The sequence below is a fragment of the Mus pahari genome, chromosome 2 (assembly GCF_900095145.1).
Source record: "Mus pahari chromosome 2, PAHARI_EIJ_v1.1, whole genome shotgun sequence".
Taxonomy (NCBI): Eukaryota; Metazoa; Chordata; class Mammalia; order Rodentia; family Muridae; genus Mus; species Mus pahari.
The window spans coordinates 157,968,371-157,979,972 of NC_034591.1; positions in this window are offsets into that span (position 1 = coordinate 157,968,371).

The window sequence follows — 11,602 nt, forward strand, 5'->3', positions numbered from 1 at the left end:
CCCCCCCCCACCCACCTGACCTCTAAACTCCCTTGAGCCTCCAGTCTCTTGAGGGTTCAGTGCATCATCTTGGAATGAACACAGAACCGGAGTCCTCTACTGTATGTGTGTTGGGGGCCTCATATCAGCTACACCACATTTTCTTTATTGCACCCTCTGAAGATGGGCAGTGGGGCTGCAGACATCTCTGAGGTAGACTGGTGTGGAGCCTCTGAGGCACATATCCGGGAGAGGCATTGCTGACGCCTTCCACTGACACCCTCCAGTTTGGAGACCATTACCTCCGTTGCCTGCACTCAGGTATTTGAGGGGAGGTAATGCCCAGAGTTTCCACCTTGGATTCTGACTCATACCAAGTAGGCAACACGGAGTGTGTAATCCTTGGTGCTCAGACTCTTAGTGGGGTTAACCAGTGCAGTGGGTGTCCATCTATTGTTGTCCAGCTTGGGTAAGTATTACTGGGAATTATAGAGAAGTCACAAGCGAGACGGTCACAGGGTCACAGTGGCCACCTGTGAGCCACTAGGTGTTTATGCTGTGCTTTCTGTTCCCACTAATTCCAGGCTGCTTTAATTCTCACTGTTCAACTTCATGAGAATTATTCATTTGCCTTTTTTTTTTCATTTTTTTGATTCTACTCTTTGCACACAATGCTGGGTTTGATCATAGCCCTCCCCCATCCCCATCACATGTCCTTCCTAACTGGTCTGTGATACGTAATAAGCTTAAAAACGTTTTCTCTGCTCCGGGACACTTCTAACTCGTCCCCTCTGTGCTACGTGTGAAGACACAGGACACTGAAAACCATTAGGCATACGTCCCATGTCTTAGACTTTTACCATGGGCAATGAATCTTTTGAAATCTTTCTCCATAAATGCATTACATTTTCTAAACATTCTATCTTGGTGGGGCTCGGCAATCTTCAGTATTTTGGCTGAAGTCACAGGGACTCCTGATTTCCCAGTACCATTCTTTCCTGCTCCCGTCTCCATTCTCTTAGTGTATGGGAGCAACCGTAGGCCTTATAAAACCAAAACTCTATCATCTTCTCAATTGGGCCTCCACCTCCCCTTGGTTTCTTCCAGAGTTTACAGGGATACCCTGAGATCCCTCACCGTTCCTAGCCTATTTACAGGGACTCATATTGTGTCTGAGCAGGCAAAAAAAAAAAAAAAAAAAAAAGAGTGGCTTGCACCCCTTTGTCACTAGGCTCATTCCAGTGACTTTAATAAAAAGTTAAAATCTAGTCCTTTTGCAAATAGCTCAATTTCGCAAATACAGAATGACTTAAGGGAAGTATGAAAAGCGCCACTCGGAGCCTCGCTACCCCAGCTATTTAGTGAAAGCTGTCACAAGAGGGACGAGGGACACATTTGAACCGGTTCTTGGGGTCTTCTCTGCACGAAGCAAACCCAGGCTCCAGCGGGAGGCAGACCAGCTGTAGCTTGTCATATATTAGTCAATTATCCTAATGATTTTCCTCCTCACTGAAGAGCGCGGATCCAGGTCGCCCTTGTGTTTTATGAAGGTTTTACTTTGTCTTCTCGCAAATATTAATTGGATTCTGCCCATTTGGACTCCTGCCTCTAGGGTTAAGAGGCCACTGCAGGTGCGGGGAGGCCAGCAAGGGGGACCAAAGACTGGCAGGAAGTGCCTTCCTTCCTGCGTCTTGTCCCCGCTCTCCTGAAGACAGCATTTGATTAGTCCTTTGCAACCTGTTTCTCCTCAGATACAAGGAAAACACCGGAAAGCCCTGTGCCAATTCTGGCTGTCGCTCCTTTGAACACTGTGGGATCTGCTGCAGGAATGTGAAAGAAATCCAAAAAAGGGCTGCTTTACGGATCTTTGAATGTGGTGTCACAGAAGGAAACTGTCTTAGAAATCATAGCTAAAATTGGATCCTTAGTTAATTCTGTGGGGAAAAAAATTAGAATTGGAATGAATCTGTAAGTTACGAGTCATTTCTAGCTGATGGCCTCACTCTGTGTAGGATGGCCATGTCCTTAGGATGTAATTGACGTCGAGACCCAGATCAGACCTCTGTCCCTGGTCTTCCCTTCCTTCTACGGTCCACCCAGTCATCTTTCCAGGTCAGTCAATCAGCACCTCAGAGTTCCAAACAAGTGTAGATGTAAGTGAGTGGGTTCTTCTCTTTTATCTCCTAAATTTAAATAAATACTATTAGCTTTTTCTTCTTAGTGGGACACATCTTCACACAGCACCTGTTTCCATGTGCTCATGCGGTGGGCAACTGGTCCTTTCACACCCTTTATGAAGTGTGAATTCTGTCTATGACTCAATCACCTCCTTGGTGGCCCCAATTCTTTAATATGTTGGTGATTGTTCACACAGGGACCCGTATGGTGCCACACTTCTGTAATTAGCGTTTGAGGCAAGAGGATCGTTATGAGCCACGTAATATAATCCTGAAAAGAAAAGGGGTTCTGCATACAACTGAGGGCTCTGCACACTCAGGTCAGAGCAGAGGTACTGCATCCCTGCAGACAGCACCGCTGTGATTTGACTCTGAGACTAATAAGCAAAGACAGGGAGTCTCAGGCCTCGGCCTTGTTGACTCTGTGATTTCAGGACTGCGAGGACCCTGCCTTCCTCACATTTCAGTCGCAGGAAAATATTTAGTTTCTTCAGCTTGAGTTGGAGTTTGGTCAGTGTGGCACGATGTGGCTGAACCGAAGCACTCCAGGTTAAATGCGGGACTATCAGGAGTAGCTGGTAAAAGCTAACAAATGTGCTTTTTGTAATACACTGTCACGTCTGCTGGGACTTGGGTTAGAATGCAAGTTGTCTCCTTCAGGTGTATTTCTGCTCTGCCACTGATCTCAATATTCTATGCCATGCTTGCCCTTCCCCTTGACCAATGTGTCTGGTAAGCTCTTGTTTGTGCATGTGACCCATCTCCCCAGTCCCGTCAAGCCTGTGTTATTTTATACATAGATTCTCATGCATTGTTTGTATTATAGACACAAAATATGTACAGTGCACACATCATATGTAATATATAAGGAACTAATTCTCCCTTTCAGGACAGTGGAGGCAACTTTATGTATGGGTAGAAACCATGTTGACAAGATGTCCCTTTGCTCTAGAGCAAAAATCATCCTTGTGGACTGATGGGGATGGGACGGAAGACTGACAGGGAAGGTGTGAGTGGAGCATGCAGAGTCAGGAGGATGGGAGCCTGGTCTAGTTGATATAGTATAGTTATCCATATAGTATAGTTATCAGTGAGAGATCTAGGGAGGGAGCCTGGTATTAGACGACATTACAGGCATCGGTGCTGAGACCCGGGCCTCCAGCATGACTTCGTTCGTCAGAGAGTGGCATAGCGGTGGCAGCACACAGCTGCATCTGGAGTTAGAACTTGTCTTTCTGTATGGCTCACATAATGATAACCCAATACATCCCATCAACCCAGCAGAGCCAGGGTGTCTCAGAAGACACACTTGTGAGCTAGCGACATCAAGACCCCGATGCTACTTCCTCATACCTGACCTTTGCCCAGACCCCCAGGATTCCCAAGCAAGCCACAGGCAGACTTTGAAGAACTGGGAGGCAAAACTAGAAATTACACTATTATGGAATAAATAATAAAGGATGGTGTGTTTTATGCACCTGTGGCCTGCATTTCATACCTGGTGGCATAACGTATTTATTTTCTTTCCCCCATGTCAGAATTCTCGTGGAGTTACAAGGGGACGTAACTTGTAGGTGGATAAAGGCTCTTTGTAGTCACAATGGCAGCTCACAAAATGTTTATTGTTGGAGAAGCAGACTCTAGCCCACCTGGTCATGAAGTAATTGCTACAAATCTTGGCCAAATCCAGGTTTCCACATGGAGAGGTGGCGGGGATATGTTCTACTAGGAAAACAGCTCGGCCGAGAAAACAAACCGTCTCTCGACATTAGGCCCGCTAATATTTGCTGTTCTTAAGTCCAATGGAAAAGTGCCCAGAGAGAATAGTGTGTAGCTTTCTAGTCAAAACGATATCCTGTCCAACCCGATCCAAACTGACCACGAGGCCGAATTTTACTTAATAATGTAGCTTATTGTGCTGCGAGGCGGGTTAGAATGTTATGGTTACCCCCTGTGGGGACGTGGCACTCTTGACACATACATCTCTTGAAAGCCCAATCGCTCATTAGTACATTTAATTATGACAAAACAATATTGATTTTGTGTATGAGTGTTGTGGGAAAGTTGGGAAAGGTCTTCATCCTAATCCAAGGATTTACGGACGTGACTGATCCTGTGGTTCTGACGTTTACCTCATTTTCTTCTCTTACCAGAGGCTCCAAAATTCAGTTCTGTTCTGGACTCTCTACCTGGATCAGTCCTACACAGCCACCTGCGTGTTAGAGACCAGCTGCAGAGTACCCATGATGCATTGCTGCAGAGTACCCATGATGCATTGTGTTCACAGTGCTGAAGATGGACACCTGAGTGGTCTCTTGCTACCCACTCCCTCAGTAGGTCTGTCAGGAGGAGTCTTGTTATATGCAAGACTTTTATGAAAATATGCCTGCTTCTCTTTTGGCTCGTCTGTGCTCAGCAGTGGGATGAATGGAGTTTAGGATACGTGTACTTTTAGTATTACTAAGTCCCTTCTGGGAGTTTAATCCTCATCCTCTGCCAGTCCTTTGTAAGGGCAACAGTGGTGCCCATCTGGTTTCTTGACTGAATTACCACTGGGCCATTTCCTTTGTCTGTTTTTTATCGGAGGGATTTTCTTTCTCTTTGTTTTGTTCCAGTTTTTTTGTATTTTGACACAAAGTCTCACTGTGCAGCCCAGGCTGGTCTTGAAATCGGAGATTGCCACCTCACTGGTTTTGAAACAAAGCGCATGCACTGTTATGCCCAACACATGATATTTTGCATAACTATCTCATTTACATATGTCAAGTTGGCCCCTTATGGATCTTTCCGTAGAATTGTCTTCCCTTATTTCCTTGAGACTACTGGGACCATTCAACAGCTGAGGGTGTTTGCTGCTCTTCCACAGGACCCGGAATATGTAGGCTGCTCACAACCACAGAAGATTGAACACCCTCTGCTGGTGCCTTCAGGCACCTGTGCGCGCGTGCACGCGCGCGCGCACACACACACACACACACACACACACACACACACATCTTTAACATCTTTAAGGTTACTCTTAGATCTAGGTCATTCTGTCTGCCTTTCCTGGCATGGTTCATCAGCTCAGTTATCCGTTCCTCACCACTAAGGGGACCAGTTTCTGCTGCAGCTCACACTACTTAGAAGGGTAAGTTAGCTTTTTCTGGCCATGTGCACACAATCTCACCCTGTGACGCTTCAACCCACAAAGTTTTTAAACTTTCTGATGGTGTGAAATGACACACAGTAGGACTGTCACTTAAGGTCTGAAGTTTACTGCTGGTAGACAGTAGATAGAAAGATAGGATGCTCTTTTTGACGCCAGCAGAGTAAGGAGCCATGAGAGCACAAGAGTGAGCCGTCCCCACTTGACAAGATATTGTGCTGCTGAGTCAGCGGGTGACCCAGTGCATTTCCAAGTTAATGGCATTTTCAACTTACCATAATTTTATTAGTGCATGATCTAAAAATAAACCAAGAAGCCACTAGCTCGGCAGAGGCAGGAGACAAAACCAAAGCTTATTTGAGTCATTCCTGGGGACTGAGACAGAAGTTCCTCAGGTTGGAGACCCTGTGCCCTGGCATCTCTCTCTCTCTCCTTTTCTCTTTCATTGTTTGTCCTCTCTCCTCCACATCTCCTTTCTCTCCCTCTTCTCTCTTTATATGTGTATATACATTTTCAAGTACACGTATTGTGTGCCTGCGGTTACCAGCGTGTATGGAGGCCAGTGATCACCTGAGGTGGTGGTTTCTTTTCTTGAGACAGGGTCTCTCCTTGGCCTGAACTCACTAAGTAAGCTAGACTGGCTGGTCCACGAGCCTCCAGGACAACCCTGTTTCTATTGTCCCAGCAGCAGGACTCCAAAAGTGAGCTGCCACACCTGTTTATTCAAATGAGTGTTGTGATTGAACTTATAGCCTGTTTTTTTCCTTTCTCAAGGGATGTTATCTTATTCAGCTGTAATCGCCTGGCCCTTTGAGGAAAGATGGAGCAAGGAGTGGGACAGGGGGTACCCAGTACCTCTGCTGACTGGATTCCCCACCTCTGTCTGAATGCCCAGTGCTCGACACACTCGTTGCTGTGGGGTTAAACAGGGATGTTCCCCAGTTTCTCCTAACCTCCTAGAAAGCAGCAACAACACCTTTTTCCTTTTCGAGCATTATATGTTTATTTACTTATTTTTAACTTCAAGCTGGCCATTTTATTATCCTTTACATGAATTTATGAGATGCACTTCCTTTTTTTCCCCACGTTTTGAGACAGGGTCTCACAGTGTAGCCCTGGCTGTTTTGGAACATGTTTTGTAGACCAGACTGGCCTTGAACACATTGATCCTCCTGTCTCTCTCTGTCTCCTGAGTGCTGGGACTAAAGGCATGCATCACCATGCCTGGCGAGGTACACCATTCTTACATTGATTTTTCCGCCATCTTTGAGGTTGGATTAACAATAGGTCTAGATTCAGGAGAGCTAGAGAGCTGTGCCAGTTTCCTCACTTTTGAAAAACACACAGTGACATTTACTCCACAGCGTTATACCTCTCCATTAAGATGACTTTACAAAGCCTCAACTCTTGTAGTGTTTGGTTTTTTTCTCTTTACAACATTCTTGCACAAAGATGAGTCACCCGGCTCCAAAAATAGGGCTGTACAATTAACCCATTATCTTTAATGTTATTGTTTCAATGTTATTGTTTTAATGTTATTGTTTCTTTATTGCCATTCTAAGGTAACTTTAAATTGTTAGCATGTCATTCACACCTGCTCATGTAAGTTAGAAGATAAAACACTGAAGATATAGCAACATATTTCTATGATTTTACATATGATAATTCTCTGTCCTTGAAAATTTTGACATTAAATTTGTATTTTGCATGTGAATGGATGAAGTAGTTACATTATTATTTGTGTATATTCATCTTTAATATACCCTATGTGGTGATGGCTACCACTATGAATCCCAGGCTATGTTAAGGGAATCTAAGATACTTGGTTTAGTTGTGGGTAAAAGTCTTATTAAACTAGTGATCAACAATAAAAGGAAGTTTAAGAATTTCAACACTTGGGTCTGAGAGGTGACTCAGTGGTTAAGAATTCTTGCTGCTCTTGCAGAGAGCTGGGTTCTTTTCCAGTGACCACACAGCAGCTCACAACCATCTGCATCTCCAGGACCCACACAGCAGCTCACAGCCATCTATCTGCAACTCCAGTTTCAGGGGATCTGGTTCCCTCTTCTGACCTCCATGAACACAATGTTCATATGTGGTGCAGGCATACATGCAGGCAAAACACTCATCACATAAGATAAAATAAAATTTAAAAATTAAAAAAAATTTAAAAGAGCACATATCCAAATTAACCAGATCAGAAGTCTATAGCTCTCCGTGAAAATCTATACATTTAGAAGAGTCATTCTGAATCTCTGGAGAGTCACATTTTTTTTGGTTGTTGTTGTTTTTTGTTTTCCAGAGCTAAAGACCAAACCCAGGGCTTTGTGCTTGCTAGGCAAGTGTCTACCACTGAGCTAAATCCCCAACCCCTCACTTGGGTTTTACATGTTTACTATCAGGAATACTTTTGTGCACTTATCCAATATCAAAAATGAAATCCATGATAGATTTGGAATTCTTCAAAAAAAAAAAAAAAACAATAGCATTATTTCTTCTTTCATAACTTGTATCCACTATAGGCATCCCGTCCTTTCTACATGTTAAACTGTACTCATACATGTTACACTGTACTCATGTGCACCTTTGATTATGTATGTTAGTTATTGGCCAAGCTCCACAGGTGAGGGAAAGCATGCACTTCCTCCCTCAAGATTGTGTGACCTCACTTAATATTATATAGTTTAAATCCACCCGTTTTCCTACATACTTTGTGATTACATTTTTCTTTAGAGGTAAATAGTATTCAATTATATATATCACCATTTCATTATTCATAATATTTCATTATTGTATATTACTTTACATTAGTGAAAATTAGTTTTCCATGTTTATGTATAGTTTCTTACTAGCCCACTTAGATAATTAGCTATTAGTCACTTTTCCTGTTGATATGACAAATACTTGACAGAAGCGACCTAAGGAAGGGAGGATTTACTTTGTATCTCAGTTTGAGAGCCCTGTCCATTATGGCGGCAAACATGCTCAGCTGTGGCTTCAGGCTGTGAGGCAGCTGGCCACATTGTAGCCACAGTGAGGAAGTAGTGAGAAGAATGCTGGGGCTCAGCTCTGTTTCTGCTGGCTGAATTGATGAACAGTTCCTACTGATGGATAGCATGCCCATTGGTTCATGGCTTTTCCTGTGAAAATACTACTGCAGTCAGGAACCTGATAACAGGCCCTCTTATGATCATGGAGGTGAATCTGTTCTTAGATCCACGTTAGGAGTGGATTGTGTGTCAAGTGGTGCATGATCTTTAAATGGGATAGATGATGTGAGGTGTCCACTCAGGGATCATGTGTTTTGATTCCTACCACTCGTGTGGCAGTAGTCTCTCTCCACGTCAATTCTGCCAGAATCCTAGTTATAGCTATGTAGAGTGCTGCTAATGACATGTTTTCATGGCCCAGGGCATTACTTTCGATATGTAAGTGGTAGGTTTCTTTACTGCTCACTGAATCATTCGAATATGAGAGCTCTAGCTGGGCAGGGATCTTTGAGCTTATTGGATCTTTTGCGTGACATATTCTATCATTTTCCATAGAGAGGTTAAATGTTCCCTGGGTTCTTGCTATATGTGTTTTCTATATTCTATTATGTCTTTGTGTGTAGGGAGGATGTATCTGTACATAGATACATGGGTGCACATATACGTGTGTGCCCATACCTGTAGAGGCCAGAAGTGACTTTCTCAATTGCTCTTCGTTTTATTTTAACAGACAGGATTCTCAGTGGGCTTGGAGGATGCCAGTTCAGCAAAGATGCAGCCAGCAAGCTACAGGGATCCTCCTGTCTGCATCTTCAGCAGTGGTATTTCAGGCACTTTCCTTCATGCCTCCATTTTTATGTGGGTGCTGGGGACCTGAACTCTGGTCCTCATGCTTGCTTGTGGGATAAGTACTTCACCCATTCAACCTTCTTCCCAGCCTCCCTGTTTTCTTATTGAAAGTGGTATTGGATCACATCAAGGGTCTGTGAAGAAGATGTGTTTCTATTTCAAGAGTTCTAATGGCTGCCCAGTGTCTGCTGTTAGCATCACAATAGTGATGGTTGTGGAGAAAGCAGGGTTGACAATGACTTGACAAGTTCATGATTCAATTCATGGTTGTCTCCATGCCTTTGGACCTGCATTTCAGGAAGCTTATCAGACTCACTAGGAGTTAATTGTGAGAAATGTCCAACGGTCAAAAGGTAAGTGACCTTTACCAGGGTAGCTAGGAGTGATAACGTTTGGTTATACTTCCCTGTGGATAACATTGGCTTCTGACTTAGACCAATCTGATTAATTTCTGTCTTGTCTTTGTTGCTAACTCCCTGTGCACCCCTGAACAATAATCTTATGTGAGCTTTTTACCGGTCTATAAACTGAAGATACACCCTTAACTGGGCTCCTGTAGGCTAAGGGAGATGACATTTACTGCATGCACTCTGCTGCCTCAGATCCCCAGTGTGCTGACGTTCATGAGCTTAGTCTTGCAATCTGTGCGTCCTCAGGCCACGTCATCAGCCCTCTCCTTGCCTCAGTTTCCTTCTCGTAAAACGGGGATGATCGTTGTGCTTTACTGGGTTGGTATGTAAAGTGCGGAGCCTGGTGCCAGGCACATAAATGCTCAACAAATGGTAGCTATTTGTTTTTATTGTTGTCATTATCATTCTCTTCAGCAATTTTCTTAAGCTTCCTTATCCCGAGCCCTTCTGTTGAAAATTGGCCGGGATGTTTCCACTATTATTCCCTCTCTATAGTCATGCTGTGGTATTTGAGCTGCCCTGTGATTGAATCTGCCAGGCATTTCTCTGGGACCCGCATGTGGAGAGGCAGGGATTCCTGCCGACAGGAGCCCCTAGGGATGCTGCTTGGGTCTGGGCCAGCACTCCTTTCTTCTCCCTCAAGAGTCCCAGGGATCGGTCCACCCACTCTCTCCTGCCTGCCACCACCTGTCCTTCCTCTTATATTTGTCTTCTGTTCTAGATAACATGCGCGCACGCGCGAACACACACACACACACACACACACACACACACACCTCAAGTGTTCAAAAGAAAAGACAATAATGAAGATTATAGAATCAGTGATGTCAGAGCTGGCTCTTGTGGTTTAGCTTTCCGTCAGTTTGCGCATGCGCAGAAATGGACCCTTTGAGTGACTCTATTGGTCTCAATAGAGTTCCTTGGTGTTCCCCTGTGTTGAACATTATATCTCACACATATGATATATATAATACTATATACATTATATCATATTTATTGTATACCATGTGTTCTAGTTTGCTTCTCTGTTGCTGTGATAAAACACTAAACAAAGCAACTTGGGGAGGAAAGGGCTTATTTGGCTTGCAGGGCATCATGGAAGGAAGCCAAAGCAGGAATCAAGCAAGGTAGGAACCCAGAAGCAGGAACTAAGCCGGAGACTATGGACGGGCGTTGCTCAATGGCTTCCTCTCTAGGGCATGCTCAGCCCGCTTTCTTTTATACTCCAGCCTCACTTCCCCAGTGGCCGCACTGCCCAGAGTGGGCTGAGCCCTCCCATATCGTCAATCAAGAAAACACCCACAGAGTTGTCTACAAGTCAAGTGGATGGAGGCAGTTCTTCAGTTGGGACTCCTTCTTCCAAGGTGACTGTAGTTTTTGTCACGCTGACAGACACTAAGCAGCACGTATATTATACTACATATACTGTCTGTGGAGGCACTGCGGGAGTGCTTGTGGTTCGGTCTCTGCTCCATACCACTGAGAATGAGGTGTTACAGCCCACATAAGGGTCACATCTGAGGATAACTTTACCGTTGGACACGCTTTAGACAGGGTACTTACATCCTCCAGTGTCATGGTCTATGTCACAACCTGCCACATGGGTGTTGGATGGAATCCTGGTTCGACTGCTTCAGGCTGGGTGAGTCCTGTATGTTCCATGGCACAGAGCTGCCTCACCCACTCGCTGTAAGCACAACAGAGTTCAGATGTCTCCTTTTCCCTTAGATACCTCCTTCTTTATTCCCCACCTCCCTAGCTCCAGTGGCAGCAAATCTTTTAGAAACACTGAAAAGAGCCTGAAAGCCACAGCATAGATGTAGCAGCTGAAGACCATCTAATTTCAAAGCCCGTGCTCTTAGGGAAAGAGCCAATAAATTATGGGATAGAATCTGAAACCACAGACCATCTGACTTCAAAGCCTGCCAAGAAGTCTTAGATTTAATGGGATGAATGTTTTATTTACAAATATGAGTATGTAACATACGAGACTTTCATCTCTGTCAGTCTGTCATCTACCTGGGTCAGGGTGGACACAGGGTGGGTGGG